This window comes from Octopus sinensis, linkage group LG10, assembly GCF_006345805.1.
Source record: "Octopus sinensis linkage group LG10, ASM634580v1, whole genome shotgun sequence".
Lineage (NCBI taxonomy): Eukaryota > Metazoa > Mollusca > Cephalopoda > Octopoda > Octopodidae > Octopus > Octopus sinensis.
In genome coordinates this window covers 1,217,101-1,237,578 of record NC_043006.1, presented here as the reverse complement: position 1 = coordinate 1,237,578, position 20,478 = coordinate 1,217,101, and the positions used below count along the sequence as shown (strand labels likewise).

Below are 20,478 nucleotides of genomic sequence, written 5' to 3'. Positions count from 1 at the left end.
GTTGGAGATGTAAAGGATAATCAGGCTGCTACAGAGTTAACGTTCCTTTGAACTCAAATACATTCGATATAAATAAAAGACGGCAAACATGTAATTTATCCTGAGATGATGCAAAGCATTTCATGCCGTAGAAAAACATTCAAATTAACGAGTTCTTATAATGTTTTACTGGAACTTGATATAGCTAAGTAATACATCAAAGTAATACTGGGGTACAAATATACGAAGCCCTGTATACCCATCATGACTACCCGTCTGATAATGTTGCACCAGGCACATGCATCACAACCACATCTGCTCGACATGGTGAACTTATAGCAAGATAAACACTGCATGACCTTGCAGGTGGGGCCCAGTTAGAATTTTCTTCTGGTCGAGTAGCCCATCCCGCTCAAAAGGTCCCTGAATAAGAGTTATTTTTAGGATATTGAACGAAACTCCCATGTTTCCAGAGGTGAATTATTCAAGCCCAAATAATACCTCTCAACACACGGCTATGATGCTCCCCCACTACTTCTACTCGTGATCAGAGATGCAGATATCGTCAGCCACAAAGGAATATGCTCAACTGGTTAAGGTCAAACAACTGACAAGCAAATCTGTGGTATTGAGCAGAATATTTGCTGTAGTCCATCTTTTAGACTAAAACAAAACAGTGTACATGAAAACACTTCCAATCAGTTAAGATCAGAAGCCTGGTACTGCATCAGGGCATTTATTATTATTATTATTATTATTATTATTATTATTATTATTATTATTGTTGTTGTTGTTGTTATTATCGTTGTCGTTGTCGTTGTTGTTATTATTATTATTATTATTATTATTATTATTATTATTATTATTATTATTATTATTATTATTATTATTATTATTATTATTCAGTCGTCTTATTTTTATCACCTGCTTTCTGGTACCCTTTCTGGCGTGTGTCTATACCATCTTTTTCTATTGCTATTCCATAGTGTTGGCATAACTTCCAGTGTATATAGGTTCCAACTCTGTCGTGTCTGTGAATATATTCCTTCTTAGCCAGGACTGGACAATCAGGGAAAATATGACATATTGTTTCTTCTCCGTCTCCACATATTCTGCAGTTAATTGCATTTCTTTTCATTACATGTTTTTGGTAATTTCTGTTGGGGAGGCTTTGGTCTTGTGCTTCAATTAAAAATCCTTCAGTCTCTGCTTTCAGTCCTGAGCTTCTCAGCCATTGCTGGGATTTTGGATGTCTATTTCTTTTCTGTTTAGTTTAACCCAGTATTTGTCATGAAGGGGCGTTTCTTGACATCGTTTTATCATGATCCGTTGCCGTTCCAGTTTTAGTTTGGTATGAAATCAAGAAGGTAATTTGTCTATTATGTAACTACTAGTATATCCGTGTCGTCAAATTGCCGACAGTTTTATGTATGATAGAAAGAGGCACATCAACACAATGAGAAAAACCATTAACAAATGTCAGCAATCTAGTAAATATATGTACATACACAGAGTTGAAGAACTTGAAGAGTCGGACACAATTGAAACCTCTCGGTAGGAAATATTGCCCACATAATGTATGTACACACACGTACATATAGATACACATCTCTCTCTATATATATAAGCATGCATGCATACGTACGTACGTACATACATACGTACATACATACATACATACATACATACATACATACATACATACATACATACATACATACATACATGCATATATACATACATACATACATACGTAGGAGGCAGAGTTTTAACATGTATCCAAAATGCCTTTGAATGTCGTACCACATCTCTTCGGCAACATCTTTTAACCACCATGTGTCCAAGTGCATCCCCTGACCAAGTTCGCTTACGTTAAGCTGATAACTTCATAAGACTTGGAAGGCAGCTCCTTGGCAGCATTGCTTGTCTGTCTGATAACCTAGAATACATGCCCAAAGAAGTTGCACGACTCTACCGCAACGTATCATCAGATTAAAGGATGAGTGTATATGAGCAGACGGAGGTGCAATTGCCCAGTGGTTAGGGCAGCGAACTCGCGGTCGGAGGATCCCGGTTTCGATTTCCGGACCGGGCGTTGTGTGTGTTTATTGAGCGACAACTCCTAAAAGCTCCACGAGGTTCCGGCATGGGGTGGTGGTGACCCCTGTTGTACTCTTTCGTTACAACTTTCTCTCACTCTTTCTTCCTGTTTCTTGAGTAACGCTGCGATGGCCTGGAGTCCCGTCCAGCTGGGGGGAACACATACGCCACAGAAACCGGGAAACCAGGCCCATGAGCCTGGCTAGGCTTGAAAAGGGCGACGAAAAATATATGAACAGACCATATATTTAGTAGGAAGCTCAGAGATGATAGTAACATTGATCACGAAAGTAGTCTATCATGGGCCAACAACCGGATCGCTACCACCCACTTTGAAGGGCATTTGTTTGCAATCCAGGGACAGGGAATATCAACCAAATACCTGATGTACAAAAGGGACAGAGATACAGGAAAAGCAGAAAAATGTGGCAACCAATGCAGACTTTGTGGAGTTAACACCGAATATATCACCCACATCATAAGTAGTTGTCCAAAAATGTCATCACGGTATTATCTACCGATGAGATATGATAGTATAGCTAGGACACTGTATAACGAGATCCATCGAAAGGATAACACCGAGGACAAAGAAATAAGAACTTACAATATGGTGGAAGTCATAGCAAATCATGATAAAAAGGAATACTGGTGGAATGTTTCCATGAAAACCACAATAAAATGTAAACACAATAGACCTGATATAGTGATTTGGGATAGAGAAGAGAAGCTGTGTACAGGTGTGGAAATCAGCTGTCCAGCAGATATTAACTCAAAGCAGAAGATTAGTGAAAAAGAGAATACCTACGCTGAACTACTGAGAAATCTGAAGTTACTCTATCCAGATTACAAGTTCAGGTTTATACCTGTAATCAATGGGTCGCTGAGATATGTAACGCACTGCCTTGAGAAATTAGGCTTCTCAAAACCAGAAAGGAGAAAGCTAATCCGAAGATCCAATCCATTACCGGAACTGTAAAAATCTGTGAAACTTTCCATAAGTTTATCGTTTAAATATAAATGAGCATGTCTAGATATGCAAATATATCCATGAAAATAAATGCATTAAACAAAAAATACAAACCTGCACGCCTGAGATATGTAACACGCTGCCTAAATACCAATCTTGAGAAATTAGACTTCTCAAAACCAGAAAGGAGAAAGCTAAGTCGAAAGTTACAGATTCAATCCATCACTGGAACTGTAAAAATCTGTAAAACTTTCCAGAAGTTTATCATTTAAATATATATATGAGCATGTCTAGATATGTAACTCTATGCATGAGAATACATACATAAAACACAAATCTGCACGTACATGCATGCATACATACATACAAACAAATAAAAATACCATGCTGTTGGTGATGAAATTCCTATGAAGGAGCCCTGAATCTAGGTTAGAAACCGGCTCTTTCTCTATTGACAAGAAATCTTGAAATAAAACTCAATAATGACTTACATACATATGGAGGTTTTCTTTCAGTTTGCACCTACCAAATCTACTGACGAGGCTTTAGTCGGCCCTACGATACAGTTGAAGACTATATTATATATATGTATATATATATATATATATATATATATATATATATATATATATATATATGTATATGATGAAGTCTCTCGTCGAAGACGACGTATGAGCGTTTAACTTTTGCCGAAAAACCTGCACAAATGATTTGTTTATAGTGATCAAATGTTAATGCTGCACATTACCTCACTCCCCCCTCCATCACATCGACATTGCCTGAATAGGTGCACCGTGTACCACGCGTCAGGTGTCGAAGTGATCACAGTGATGTGTGTGTGTGTGAATGTGTGTGTGTGTGTGTGTGTGAGTGAAACTGATAAAGTAGATACAATTTACGATAAGAATCTGCAGTTTTGTTTTGATTAAAATACCTGCATTTTGTGAGCAAAACCTTCGAACGCTGTCAGCCTGCGTCTCGGCGTGTCTGATTGTCACCCACTCCCACCCCGTTTGTTGTTTAACTCTTCTTTTCCTAGCATGACCGACGAAAGCTCTTCCTGAATTCCCTCAAAACCTCCACAGTGATTTTTGTTGTTGTTGACTGTCCGGCCATAGGAACCTAACAGATGTAGATGATGCTTTTTCTGTGGAAAAATAGGTTCGTCATGAGCTTCCCAACGGTCTTCCTTTGCCTGGCCTCTGGTACCAAGGAAAAATAGATGCTCGAGCCATATAAGGTAATCGATAATCACTCTGAATCATTAAAAAAGTTTCTGTAGCGTTTTTGCCCAGTTTATCACCATTGAATAGTGAGCATTCAAATTGTCTTCCTTTCGCGATTGCATTATGCAAACTATCCTGCTGTGACAAGCAGGGTTTTGTAGGGTATGTTCCAAGTACAGTTACAGCAATGCAACAAAAGTCGGCAGTTCACCTTATTGAATGTATTAAAATGATATACAAAAATCACAATAATTTAGGACAATTATAACTGCTTCTCCTAAAAAGGTTTGGAAACAACCGGAATAAACATCGCATATTTATAAGGATAAACCATCAATGCACGTTTCCATATAAAGGGAGCGGCCAGGAAAGAAATCGAACTTGGTAATACGTTGTTATTGCAGTTCATTTTCCTGATGTGTAACTGTGCAGTGTTCACTATTAATAAAAAAAATTACTAGAAGACATTTGCAGATGATAGAGTGAGATGGAGGAGTGGAATTCGCTGCTACCTGAAGATGGGAGAAGAGAAGGGATGTTGGATTCTGTCGCAGAAAAGTGGACAGACTGAAAGAAGCTCAGTAATACCAACTGGCCAATGACCTCTCACAAATGTGACCTCTAGCGTTGATCATTTTAGGGTATAAGGGACACTGCTTCTAAGTGATAAACACAACATCAAGCATGCTTTCCATGTTCAGTCTTGAGCGATTGGGGCTTACAAGATGTGTGGTCTGCTTAATGTCCGTCATTTGATGCTGTTGTTACAAATCAGCCTTAGATCAATCTTGATTAAGCAACCTTTGACTGACCTTGACTATTTAATTTTCATTTTTTTGTGGGATGTAATAAGGAAGGACCATATTATCTAACACATCTTTCCTTTTTTATGGCAGTTGCGTTATATCTTATTTCTTTATTGCCCACAAGGGCTAAACATAGAGGGGACAAACAATGAGAGAAAAAGGGGATTAAGTCGATTGCATCGACCCCAGTGCGTAACTGGTACTTAATTTATCGACTCCAAAAGGATGAAAGGCAAAGTCGACCTCGGCGGAATTTGAACTCAGAACGTAACGGCAGACGAAATACCTATTTCTTTACTACCCACAAGGGGCTAAACGCAGAGAGGACAAACAAGGACAGGCACACGGATTAAGTCGATTATATCGACCCCAGTGCGTTACTGGTACTTATTTAATCGATCCCGAAAGGATGAAAGGCAAAGTCGACCTCGGCGGAATTTGAACTCAGAATGTAGCGGTAGACGAAATACCGCTAAACATTTCGCCCGGCGTGCTAACGTCTCTGCCAATTCACCGTCTTTTGAGTTATATATCTGAGTGAGGATTTTCACTACTATTTTTAGCAAGTTGAACGACTGTGAAGAAGCTCTCTTGTCGAAAATTAATTAATTTACGTATTTGTGATGTGTAGTTATTGTACGGAAACTATTAATTCGGATTTCACCTTAATGTTAGCTATTGTTTAGAAGGTAATTTGCTGAATAAAGTGAACGCGTCTCGGTTTGGAGCCAGTCAGTGCGTACTCTTTGTCACCGATCAATGAATCGGCATAAAGAGATAAACAGTGATGAGTCTATTGTGTGCGTACCTGTCTGGATGTCTGTCTGTCTTCCTGTTAGGATGTATGTATGCTTGTGCGCATGTGAGTGTGTGTATGTATGTATGTATACTATCTATATATGCATGCATGTATATTATCTATATATGCATGCAGTTATATATGCTACCTGAATGTTTGTATGAATCCATAGATGTATGCTTGTATATATATATATATATATATATATATGTACATGCATACGTATATGCATATATGCATATACGTATGCATGTATGTATGTGTGCATGCATTTAAGCCTGTACCATGTCCTACTCCACCCCCATTCTCTCTCCCCTTCTCTGTGTTTATTCCTCCCCCTCTGCCCCCTCTCTCTCTCCCACTTTCTCTTTCTTTTATTTCCACAATTTGACATCCTGCAAACCGAATTCTTCCGATATTTTTTTTCTGGAGTCGATTTCTCAAACAACATACACGAAGAGGAGATGTGTGTGTGTGTGTGTGTGTGTGTGTGTGTGTGTGTGTGTGTGTGTGTGTGTGTGTGTGTGGTGTGTGTGTGTGTGTGTGTGTGTTTAGGGTAGGGGGGAGGGGCGTTTGGGATGGCAGGAGGAATAAAGACAGAAACGGACGGGAATGCGGGGCCGAAAAATTAGAAAGTGGAAGACGTTGAGACTGACTGACAAAGACAGGCAAATCAAAAGACAGGTACATCAAAGAGAGAGAAACCGAAAGATAAAGAATGCTGATGCATGGGGACATAAATGGAAAACAGAAACGGAAATAACGGTAAAAAGATCAGTGAAAACAGCAACAACAACATCAGCAATAGCATTGTATGTATGCAATGCCGATGCGGACTGTAACTATAATAGCGTAAACAATAACAATTATATCATGTTTATTGAAGAAGGTAGTCGAGCAGTTTCTTTATGTGTTGGAATAAATTATATAACTCAGACTACTACACTGTGTCTCATACGATAAACATGACTGCAGTTTGGCTATTTCTGCTATTATTAAACTCTGTGTGTGTGTGTGTGTGTGTGTGTGTGTGTGTGTGTGTGTGTGTTGGTGTGTGTGCGTATGTGTGTGTGTGCTTGTACTTGATAGATAGAAGTGAAGAAAGAGAGGTGGGTGTTTCTGTTGCGAGCATGAATTTTGGTTTGATATGTTGAGTGAAAGAAAGGTAGACATGGGAATTGAAAAAAATGCAGAGAGAGAAATAGAATGAAGAGAAAGAAAAAGAAGGTGGAAGAGAAAAGAAAAAAAGAAGAGGAAAAGGAAACCTGAGTGTAAGATGGTTTACAATGTAACAATATATGAAATATGTGGCAGGGAGGGAGGGAGGGAGAAATACAGGGTGTGTGATAAGGGGATACAGTTAGGAAGGGAGAAACGGGTGAATAGACTGAGAGAGAGAGAGAAAGAGAGAGAGAGAGAGAGAGAGGGAGAGAGAAAGAAGGAGATAGATAGATATATAGATAGATAGAGAGAGAGAGACAGTGAGAGAGAGAGAGGGTGTCAGAGAAAGATAGGGAGAGGGTGCAGATTGGAAACAATAAATTCTACCATATAAATTGAATCCTTTTTTCTCCTTTCTTTATAACCAAATGTGTGTGCTCCTGTTTGTGTCCCTGTGTGCCGGCCTATGTGTTTATGGTGTGTGTGTGTGTGTGTGTGTGTGTGTGTGTTTATGTGTGCACGTGTATGTATATGTATATGTGTGTTCGTGCTTATCGTTGCCGGCGGTTTCCCATGCCCAAGGATTTATTTCTGATTGAATATCTCCGCCATGTTCATGGCGTTGATAATTCAGAAGGCCATGGCGACCACGTAAAATAGGCAGGAACAAAAATAGTAAGGAAGAGGTAGTAAAAGGCCTGGCTATTGTCCTCATTGTTGTTGTTGTGGATGCTGCTGCTGTATCTTGAGTTCATTATGTCGGTTTTCCACTTCATTTTTACGTTTTGAATTCACAAAGACAAGATGATGGACTGATGTCAAGTGGAACACCTCTCCTCTAGACATTAGTTTCTCATCTGTTTATGTTTCACTTCTTGCCATTTTAATGGTTGACTTTAGCTGGTCTTGCAGCATTAGGATGTCTTCTTGCTATCTTTCCGATGACAAATTTATTACAGAGATTTAGGCGAGGAAATCTTTCTTCTTTCATTCTAACCACATGTTCTCGCCACCATAGCCAACGTTTCATCAGAGTCGAGTCTATACTGCGTCTATTGTTTTTTCAGAGGCAGTATTTACTGGTTTTGTGTGTCTCTATGCATGTCTGTCCGTATATATAAAGCTTGGAAAACACAAGAATGTTAAGAATGGCTCTGAATGTTACGCAAAGAGCTCATTTAACCAACGAGAAGGTTTATCACGATCAGCAGAGGAGAATGAGAAATGCTGGTCATTGCGTCAAGCACGCAATAGAAGCGAACTAATCTTATGACAGTCAGTTGGAGGAAGAATTCATAGGGAATGAAAACGTCAAACCTATGCGAACAACTTGCTTCAGGACAGTGGAATGGCAAATGTTGACGAATTAAGGACATGCAAGCTTCTTACCACAGCCACGCCTGAACCGATTATGGATAGAACTGGAGTGAATGACGTCGTCGCAGAATACCACCACGCAAAGCTGCGATGGCCTGGTCATGTGGTAAAGTTCACGGATAATCGGTTAATCCGAGCAGTTGAGTGTTAAGGGTGCGAACAGAAGAGACTACTCGGAAGAACTCGAATCAGGTGGAAAAATGTCTTAAGAAAGATGTTTGAAACAACGTGGAGGAGAATGGCGAGACCACGAGGGTAATGGAGCAAATGCTGTGGTCAGCGGAGCAGACTCGACAGCAGGTAGCCTGGCCGATCAATGGTGATCCAGATCATATATATATATGTATATATATACATTTGTACATATGTACATGCAACTATATATATATATATCTATCTTCTAATCTCTGTCTATTTATCTATCTGTCTGTCTGTCTGTGCATGCATACATAGATATGTGTGTGTGTGTATAGGAACATGAGTGTGATTATGTGTGGGCAAGCGTTTATATAACTGAAAAAATTTAAGTCTCTGACTGAGGTCTCACGAACCTTATTAGAAACTGGAAGCGATGTCGTTCACTTCTGGAAATTTACACCGAAATCATTTATTATTTTCATACAGAAATTTATATATTCTTAAAAAATGATAATTATTAATACTTCAGATACTTTTGATATCAATTTATATAAATAAATTTTCTCCTGCATATTCCGGCGTTTTACTGTGATAAATATATCTTACTAAGAACAATACACAATAATAACTGACAAAATAATTTTAAAAATGAAAGATTAATATTAATCAGGTGTTACTGAATGGTTTTCAAACTTGCTGGATATAATATATATCTAGAACAACTGAGCCGAGTAATATATTTTTGAATAAATGGCCTTCTGCCTTTTATGGGTTTGTGCTGACTGTGGAGCGACGCTGTATAAAAAAACGGAGAAGAATTTCACTGGAACAACAACAGTTTTACTATGTGCATCGATGCTGAACAGCTTTACCGATAAGATCCTTTACTGTGGTTCCATCATTAGCAGAAATCTGATCATCGCACAACAATCGATTGTCAAGATTACCAGGAACCATTAGGTTGGCAAGAACGAACTAAGATTTCCACCGAATCAATGTTGTACTTCATACTTACGTTGATGAGACTAACAGCAATACTACCATAAAAATCTTTCACTAGAATTTGGCACTACCATTAGCAGGACTGTCAATGTTACAGCTTAAGTTATTCAGGAGAGATATCACAGAAAAATGTGCTGCTACTGATGATTCGGATTGGTTATTAACAATGTTAAAACCACACAAGAGTTGGATGAATATTTTCGGAAAATATTAGCATATTGGTGTCGGTAGACCATACATTTCTGACTGGAACTGAAAACGAGGACCTGCTATAGGTATGCATGAATATATATATATATATATATATATATATATATATATATATATATATATATAAATACATTAAAAGGCTTCCAAATAAAGAAGCGAGTGCTAGGTACACAAAAAGGGGATAAATTCATGAAATGGAATGAAAATCAAAAACGTTTGCCAACTCAGCTAATCCTGTACAGCAGTTTCATCTTTTTTTTAGCAAATGAATAGAATTCATCTGCCAAGGCCAGAATCGTCAGCAGGAAGCCTTTGTAATCCGAGCTGTACATACCGTTAGACTCACGTGCAAATCTAACGATCTGTATACCCTAACTTTTCAGACCAGTGCGCAGACGCAAATCATACCCGGCGACAGAGAGGATGCCCGTAAAAAATTTACGAGCAAATTTATCGAGCAATATTTAAACATAGTAAATAGGGTAATAAAAATAAATTATTATTGCCAGTGACCCATCAGTGACCCATTTCATGAATCTATCCCCTTTTTGTGTATCTAGCACTCGCTTCTTTATTTGGAAGCCTTTTAAGGTATTTATATATGAATAACATATAGTCTAATGACTAATTCGTCTTTTGTGCTCGGTCACTGGTAATAATAATTTATTTTTATTACCCTATTTACTATGTTTATATATATGTATATATATATATATATTATATATATATATATATATATTATATATATATATATATATATATACAGTTGCGGCCAAAATGTTCAGAACGGCATTGTTTTCGCCAGAAAAGTAGGTACAAGTTTTTATCTAAGTTGTTTTATATTCTATAATTTTCACACACAATAAATACAATATCAATTGTTATTGTCTGAGAGGATAATACAAAAGTTATGGATGATTTAGTGATTTACTGCAAAACCCATGGCGGCCAAAATGATCAGAACGGTTGCTTTTACTCCGTGTTTTAGTATATTTAACTGGCGAATTCTAATGTTTTGAATTTGTTTATGTGACGGTTCGTTTACTAAACATTAGTAAGAATATCTGCAGTGTACCTTGTGTACCTAGCACTCGCTTCTTTATTTGGAAGCCTTTTAATGTATTTATTTATATATATATATATAATGCCACTTACTCCGTTACCAATTCGTCAGCAGATTATTAAGCTTCGAAAGAAGGATAATTTAAATATTGGCTCTATTGTAAAGATTGTTAACAAGTCAAAAAGTGTTGTTCACGGTATTCTTAAGGTCTTCGATGATTGTGGTTCATGTGAAGCAAGAAAGTCTACAGGTAGGCCAAGAAAAACAACCAAGAGAGAAGATCGTGCTATGGTAAAGTTGGTTAAAAAGGACAGATTTAAAACTGCTGCTGCTGTTTCCCGGGAAATGAGCATTGTATTGAAGAAAACTTTATCTCGAAAAACTGTGTCTCGTCGTTTAGTTGAACATGACCTACAAGCAAGAGCACCTGCAGTGAAGCCACTGATCAGCTCCAAAAATAAAAAGTGTCGTCTTACCTTTGCAACCGAACATGTGTTGTGGTCTCAAGAAAAATGGCAAACGGTGCATTTCAGTGATGAATCTAAGTTTATGTTATTTGGCTCAGATGGGAAAAGGTACGTTCGTTGAAAAGTAGGTGAAAAATTGTCGCCTAAATGCCTTAAGACTAGTGTTAAATTCGGTGGAGGAAGTGTCATGGTTTGGGGGATGATATCTGGAGATGGTGTGGGCTCTTTGGTGCGATTACATGGACAGGTAAATGCAGGAGTTTATAAACAACTTGTAAAAGATTATGTCTTGCCTGTGCTGAGAAATTCAACTAAGCGACCACCCATATTCATGCAGGACAATGTCCCATGTCACAAGGCTAAGGTGGTCATGAACTTCTTCAAGGCTGAAAAGGTTATTATTATGGATTGGCCTGCTCAAAGCCCTGATCTCAATCCTATTGAAAATGTGTGGAATATTCTAGGAGAACGTTTGAAAGCCAGAAATCCTAAAACAACCGAGCAATTATGGAATGCCCTTCAGGAAGAATGGAATAAGATCACCTAGCAAGAAATTGAAAATTTAATTTCCTCATGCAGTCGAAGATGTCAAAGTGTGATTGAAGCTAAAGGGTTTCACACTAAATATTAAATAATTCCAGTATTCTCTGTCATTTTTGATTATTTTGTTATTTTGTCAACCGTTCTGATCCTTTTGGCCGCCATGGGTTTTGCAGTAAATCACTAAATCATCGATAACTTTTGTATTATCCTCTCAAATTACACCAAAATCTCAGACAATAACAATTAGTATTATATTTATTGCGTATGAAGATCATAGAACATAAAACAACTTTGATAAAAACTTATACCTACTTTTCTGGCGAAAACAATGCCGTTCTGAACATTTTGGCCGAAACTGTACATGCACATACATACACGCATATTTTCTTGTTTGAAGGAAGCTCATTATGCGCTCTACACGTTACAGTCAATGTAAACTGGTCATATGTGTAAGTTATATGAGAAAATTTTATTTCAAATATTGGAAATTAATTTCTAAGAAACAGTTGTTATTAGAATTATTTCAAATTTTGTTTTTTGTTTCTATGGAAATTCTGTGTGTAAAATTTCGTTCCGGATAATATTTGAGAACGCAAGTTAAAAGCAGTATAAATTAACAAGATCGAAATACTGAAAGTTACGCCGATGGTAAAATTCGGATTTTTCTTCATTTTCTTTTACATTGTAACAAATTATCTGTCTATGCTAAAGGCTCAGTCATAAATTTCTTGGAATGCTAGTAGCAGAGATCTAGACAATAAAATAGCTTTTTATGTCTGAGCTTAAAATGACAAAAATATTCTATTTAACGAGTTTTGCTGTTTCAGGAAGAAAGTGATGTTTGAAGTTCCGAGTAAAATCTCATGCGGCAATCTTCTCTCGATCCATGAAATTCCTATCAAAGAAGATGGGAATAAAGAGGAAAATTTCCAAATAATTTTCAGAAAAATAATCTCATAACTAATGATTAGGAAATTCGTAACAAATTTCTCAAGAAATTATCAGGTGTTAACTCATAATCGTCCAGTTTTTCTTCAGGTGTTACTACGTCTGTAACTGAATATAGCCAGAGAGCTTGAAATATGTTTTCTTTTATTTTCTCAGAAAGTAATTATTGCCATTTATTGAAACTCTGTCGGTACTTGGAGAATCAACAGCTGAACAAAAAGCTTTTGGAATATAAAAGCTATGGACAAAAGAAAGCAGAGATAGCCCGGTGAAAAAGAATATAAGAAAAATAAAACTAATAAAAATCAACGAATCTTATTTTATTAATTTCTAAAGTTGAACAATTTCTCTTCAGAAAAACATGTGAAATCTGAAGGAGTCGGAAATGAGAAATATTTATAAGTTGATAATAAATAAAGTGAACTAATTTGAAACTGGACAATACTTCACAAACATGAAGTATTTGATAAGTTAAAGAACCATATTCTGCATTTAACTTTATGCCTCGACAAGCGAAAAACAACTGCCAAAGAAAGATATCTTGACTGCCAAAAGTAAAAACATGTTTTCATAAAAGATTTGGTTAGACAATTTTGCAAGAGTCAAGAAGTGTGTCGGATTGTGCGTGGGAAGATCGACTTTGGTACATTGTGTTTACATACTCCATCAAAATATGTGACGGTTAGAACAGGACTACCTGCCATTACAGAAGAAGAAAACATTGATTTGAGAGAGTGTATTGTCAGTGTTTGGCGGCAGTTTTATGCAGTTCACCACTAGTTGGTTTGAAGATTAAATGCCCAAATGAGACAACCATTTGGGTATGTAATTTTCAGCCTCTTGGGAGTTTTGAATGTCATTTCAAGGAATATTGTTTGGTCGTTTTTATTTTCTGAAAAGTCCAACATCAATTGGAAAAATTCTTTTTAACACTGTGTATGTTAGCGAATCTGTGTATAAGAAATGTCCCTCTTTGAGAGTTTTGAGTTGGATCTGTTCAAAGCTTTCACTGATTTGACAATCTTTTTGTGGTTAACTACCGCTTTCATCAAGTCAATATTTCGTTTCAACAAAGAATTTATGCAATTTCTTGTATTTTGCTTTTGCTGTTGCTGATCTTGGAACTGATTTTGTTTTCTTTTTGTCTTTTCTTTGATTGTAATTTTAGTTGAGATTTTCATTTAGGCTGTTGTTTTTATTGTAGTTGAGATTGTGGGGATGCACTAGCTATCTTATGGACTGGGAGACAAATGCAGTCTCTTTGGAGGAACACGATTTTATCTTGAGGTAGTTCTTGTATTCGACACTTCGTCTTTCTTCACAGACATCTATGGTTTAGACCTTCGATTTAACTTTGCCATTCAGCAAGTTCATTGACCCAGGGATGTTGTAGTGAGTGAGGGGAGAGACGACCGCTCCTAAGCCTTCATGTTTATGGTTTTTCTAGGGTAGAGCTGAGAGCATTTGAAGTGATTGATGAAATGCAGTATAAGCCTAATTGTCAAAGGAAAGAGTGAAAAAAGCAGCGCATATATTTATCGAACGATTTTGTTAGAAGCCTTCAAGTTCTCAAGATGCAGGATTTTATTGCCAAAGAGCCAGTTGCATTTGGCTCAGAGAGAAAAGGATCCTTGAAAAAGAAATGGTTTTGAGAGATTTTGTGGAAAATTATTCATTTATTTACAGGCTGCAACACGAAACCTGAAGTGTTTGCATCAGAAAGTTTTGCATTTGGAGATTCTAAAACAACAAAAAGTGTTTACTAACTCACAAAATAAAAAAAGGTAAAAGTCATCACAAAGAATCTCGCAAAACAAAAGCATTCAACGAAGTAACGGGTTGGTAGAAGTAATGGTGTGATTGTTGACCTATGAGAAGTGGCTTTTTAAGCAATAGGGATACCAATTCATATTATAATAAAAGGAAAGGACCTGATGTACATTATTACAGTGGAGTTCTCAGATTGCCACCGCCATAACAATGTGAAGTTCATTTGTATCAACAAATCCTAGCAGACCATCTGAAAACTCATTTTGAATCCTATGATTTACTCCGCAGATAGAGCCGTTGCGTAACACTAAAATTACGGAAACTGTTAATTTTTGTAATCATAGAGCAGACTTTGGAAAGAAAGTAGAGTATCGTTTCTATCACTTACACGAACTGACCCAGAAGGCTTCTTCGGCGTAGCAATGGGCGCCTTCGACAGGGCTGGTGTGTGTGACCTCGTCGGTTTCTTCACTCTAGAAAAAGAAATTCCCCTCAACCAGCTTTGGCCTCTACAGGGATGACGCGTTGGCAATATCAAGAGAGACAAACGGCCACACGCCAGATAGGCTTACAAAAGACCTCACCAGCACCATGAACTCCCTTGGACTGAAGGTCACGATAGAAACCAATCTGAAAACGGTGGATTTCCTTGATGTGACTCTGGTGCTTCCCGTTAGGAAGCCAAAAGAAGAGGCTTGTGTACATCAACACAAGTTCCTGTCATTCAGCCATAGTTTTCAAGAACCTGATAAAGGGCCTCAGCATAAGAATCTCCAGCTTGTCTTCGAGCAAAGAGATTTTCGATACTGCCGCTCCATACTACAATGAGGCTCTAGCTGCCAGCGGTTTCAAGGATAGGATTAGTTACACGCGAAAACCTAACCCCCTCCATGAGAAAGCGACATAGGAAAGGGTTGTGGTTCATATCCTCTATTTAAACGTTAAAGCACTTCCTCTGTACAAATAAATTCAACAAAATGCTCAATAGGCACACCCTGAGAATTTCTTTTAGCTGTGCACCTAATGTAAAAAAGATTTTATTAAGTAGGCCTGAGACAGAGAAGGATGCTCATAAGGCCACTGAAGAGTCACTGTAACACGGAGACCGTCGTGTATGAGGCAGAGGCAACAGGTATAGGACTAAACTGGCAAGCAAACGTGCGAAAGTATGGAGGAGAGACTGAAGACCATTTCAGGACCTGCTTTAACGACAAGTCCTCCTGTAACATCCCGGAAAGATGCAACGCCACAACCATGGCCAAGCACATGTGATCTTCGAAAGAAAGCGCCACCGAGTACAACATAAAGTGGAAGATCCTGGATAAATGCAAATCTTACTTCAATAGCAGCAGGAAGTGCAGGTTGTCTGAAAAAGGAGCGATTTTAAAGAACATCCAGAACCCAGGCATTTACCTGAATAGCAGAAGCGAAGTGTTTAATTCTTGCCGACATAAAAGGAAGTACATGCACACATAAAGCCCCCACGACCTTCACCAATACAGAAAAACACACTAGCGAACGCAGTAATGGATGCCTACAACCCCTGCAAAAATTATATATACAGTACCATTACACACATCCTATTTCCACAAGAACACCAACCGGAAAGACGCACACACAATTGCCACAAACACTTCATGATAGCTCTTACAACATAACCAATCCAGTGATGATGTCTTGGTACCAAGGGACAGAACTCTTAACTAAATCACCTACCTGGTTTGTCTCATCACCCTTTCACGGCAACCGGAAAGCGGATGTCTCCTTTTATGTCAACAATAGAGAGTAGTCGCCATATTTCATTCCATATTGGCTACCTCTGATGAGCGTAGGGTTATATAATCAGATTGTTTGCTAACACTCCGTTATACCCTTAGTGCGAAACCGATTGGTAAGGTGTAATGGATCTATAATACAATATTGTACATTTTAGATTATATACCCACTCTATTGAGAGATACACGAGTGCATCTTCTTCCTGACTTATGAACTTTTAGCTTTTAGACAACTTATATATATATAAGTGTGTGTATATATATATATATATATATATATATATATATATATAATATATATATATATATATATATACACACACACATATATATATATGCATATTTACACACTCACAGAAATATACACTGATGTGTGTGTGGGTGTGTATGCATCGTTAAATGCAGTAGTGAGAAATCTCAACTAGCAGACTCACATGTTCTTATATAGCACTCTACTCAAGAGTATTGACTATTTATTATGCTTCAATGCTATTGACGTCTGTGTAAATACAACATATAAGTATAATTCTTCATTTCATCCCTTTCTTTGTAAATACACTCACGTGCAAGCTCATATACGTATACGTATGTGTGTACGCACACATACGCAGACATATTTATGTGTGTGTGTGTGTGTGTCTTCGTATGTATATATATATATATATATAATCCAAATACGAAAAAAACCAAAGAAATTCTTTAACATATCTTCAATGATTCGTTACAGCTGTTTCTCTAACAACTCTGCTTGCAACATCACTTTACGCAAAATTCTTCTTCTTCTTCTTCTTCTTCTTCTTCTCCCCCCTCCCCCAACTTCCCTCCTCCTTTGTATTCTTTCGCTCTATCCTCCCCACATGATCTCTATACTAATTACTCATCCTCAAACCACATTTTATTTACTTTTTGTTTCCTTCCGATACAAGCCAAATGACAATGTCTGGCAGACGCACAATGTGACAGCACACATCTGATGCAATTCTGACGAAGTGCCACTCTAATGTCTAAAACCGCAAACATTACGTAAATTTTCACTTCGTATTTTTGGGTAAACCGGCGTTGGAAGCAGAGTTGGTACAGAAACAACTGCATCAAATCATTAAATATGTGTTATAGAATTTCTTCTTATTATTTGGATTACGATTTATTCTTCGCCAAACCCACATTTCGGTGTGACCGCTTTGGAACTAGGATTTTCAACACTTGAAGAATTCCGGCATTGGTCTGGATGGAACCCGACAATGTTGATAGCCCAGAATTCGGGTTGAGTGCTCCTCTGGAAATACCCTACCTTTACACACTGCCAAGACGTATATGCATGCATGTATGTATGTATGTATGTATGTATGTATGTATGTATGTATGTATGTATGTATGTATGTATGTATGTATGTATGTATGTATGTATGTATGATGTATGTATGTATGATGTATGTATGTATGTATGTATGTATGTATGTATGTATGTATGTATGTATGTATGTATGTATGTATGTATGAAGCCCAGTTACAACTACAGCCGGCTACTGCCGGTAAAGGTTTTAGCTGCCAATTCTGTACAAGATATTGTAGATCTTTAGCTGGGCTAAAAAGTCACATTCGATCACAGCACCAATAACAGTTAAGCTTCGTGCAATGGCCATACTCGATATGGAGGGGGCAGCCATCATGTATGTATGTATGTTGTATGTATGTATGTATGTTGTATGTATGTATGTATTATGTATGTATGTAGTATGTATGTATGTATGTGTGTATGTATGATGTATGTATGTATGATGTATGTATGTATGTATGTATGTATGTATGTATGTATGTATGTATGTATGTATGTATGAAGCCCAGTTACAACTACAGCCGGCTACTGCCGGTAAAGGTTTTAGCTGCCAATTCTGTACAAGATATTGTAGATCTTTAGCTGGGCTAAAAAGTCACATTCGATCACAGCACCAATAACAGTTAAGCTTCGTGCAATGGCCATACTCGATATGGAGGGGGCAGCCATCATGTATGTATGTATGTATGTATGTATGTATGTATGTATGTATGTATGTATGTATGTATGTATGTATGTATGTATGTATGTATGTGTGTGTGTGTGTATGTATGTATGTGTGTGTATGTGTATGTGTAATTATGAAATTCCAATCATTTTAGTATCCCACGTCACATCATAAAAAGATGGGACAATAGAAACTACGTATAACATAATGCTACTGTGCTTAGCATTCTATCGTAGTTGCCAGGTTTTCAATTGTTTATAAGTGAATTCCTTCACACAGACAGAGGTCCCTCATTATTTTCACACTTCATTAATCGTTACAGCTGATGCAGACGGGTTTAAGTAGGAGCTGACTCTACCAAGTCAGGAGTTTATCTCCAGTTCTGTAGTTTTCGCTGTGATTCGCTCCAGAAATGATAGGACGGAAAATGTTAAGACAACATCTGCTGACATAAAATACAACCAACTTAAATCTCAAACGTCGCTGTAAACGTGCGAGCTATTTACGATCTGTCCACTGGCTGATATATGATATACAGCAATAGTTAATTTGATCTTAGCACCGAAGTTCTACACGCATACATCGTCGTATCAAACCGTTAATTCTGCCGTGCATTTCTCTCTCTCTCCATCCCCCACCTTCATCCCTTCCGGTCGAAGAGTGTAGATTCGAAATGTCAAGGACTTACCTTTCTTCCGAGCGTCAAATTAATACATCTGCTTGTAGTTCCATCACTCGTCTTTGCGTTTTGCTTACTGTACATATCTATCTATCTATCTATCTATCTATCTATCTATCTATCTATCTATCTATCTATCTATCTATCTATCTATCTATCTATCTATCTATTTATCCGTGTGTGTGTGTGTGTGTATGTGTGTGTGCGTGTGTGTGTATTACAAAAGTAAAAAAAAACAACTAGTACATTAATATTGGTATTAATTTAACGTTGGTGAGATAGAAATATCCTTTTTTGACGTTTCGAACTGTTTCAGAGAGAAAAAGAAATCGTGAGAGAGAGAGAGAGAGAAAGAGAGAGAGAGAGGAGAGAGAGAGAGAGAGAGAGGACAAAATAACTGAAAGGAAAAGAATGGAATATAAACTGACGTGAAGTACCTGATCCGTTTTTAAATGAGGCAGAAATATAGAAAAATGAGAGAATATTGTGTTGAGCGATGATAGAAAAATGGGAGATAAAGCAGGAGAAGATGGGAGCGTGAGTGTGAGATTGAAGTAGTGTGTGTGTGTGTGTGTTTGTGTGTGTGAGTGTGTGTGTGTGTATGCGAGTGTGTGAGAGTGTGTATGTGAGTGTGTATGTGAGTGTGTATGTGAGTGTGTATGTTAGTGGGTGTGTGTGTTTAGTTAGTGTGAAGCGTGTATGTGTGTATGCGAGTGTCGAGTGCATGTTTAATTTTGTTAGGCGTGTGTGTGTGTGTGTGTGCTGCTATTTGGATGATTTTGCTTGGTTATTTCCAGCGTGTGTCAATAGAAATATCCGTGTGCTTGAGTAAGTGTTTGTTGTGTATACGTGTATAATGTGTGGATGTGTGCATACGTGCTTGCGTAGGTATGTGTATGCTATATGTGTGTTTGTTTTATGTAACGGTGGGGGATATGTGCGAGTGTGTAAGTGCGTATGTGTATGTGTGTAACTGTGGATTGTGGTGCGAGTGTGTGTATTGGCTTGTGTGTATTGTGTGTAACAGAAGAGAATGAACTCGAGAATTCAAACCGCGTAAAGCAAAACTTTCGAGAGCGAAAATTAATTCTTGTTCTCTCCGGAGGCGAGATATCGGAGATCCGGCATGCAAAGCAAGACGGAAAATTATACTGCAAACACGTATGCAGCAGCGCATGCATGCATTACAAACACGCGAGAGGACACACCTAACACGCATAGACAGAGATAAACTAAACAAATTACACACACACACATAAATGGCAAACGCGTACACACGAACACCTACACGCGAACACGTAGAGATGAACACGCACACATCTGTCTACATACATAGAAAATAATGTTAACATACTCCAACAAAGCTACAAACATATACACACACATGTGCACACATAATAGCCAAAGTTAAACAAGGATTCAACATTTACAAGCACACACACACACACACACACATACACACACA

General features: G+C 37.7%; 1 long non-coding RNA gene across 1 annotated transcript in view; it reads right to left on the bottom strand.

Moving 5' to 3' along the window:
* Positions 1–3,697: 3,697 nt before the first annotated feature.
* Positions 3,698–20,478, bottom strand: part of LOC118764941 — a 19,536-nt gene continuing 2,755 nt past the window's right edge. The window contains exons 2-3 of the long non-coding RNA XR_005000781.1: positions 6,843–6,846; positions 3,698–3,825 (exon numbers count right to left, since the gene is read on the bottom strand). This is a non-coding gene — a long non-coding RNA (uncharacterized LOC118764941). The remainder of the gene's footprint in view (positions 3,826–6,842; positions 6,847–20,478) is intronic.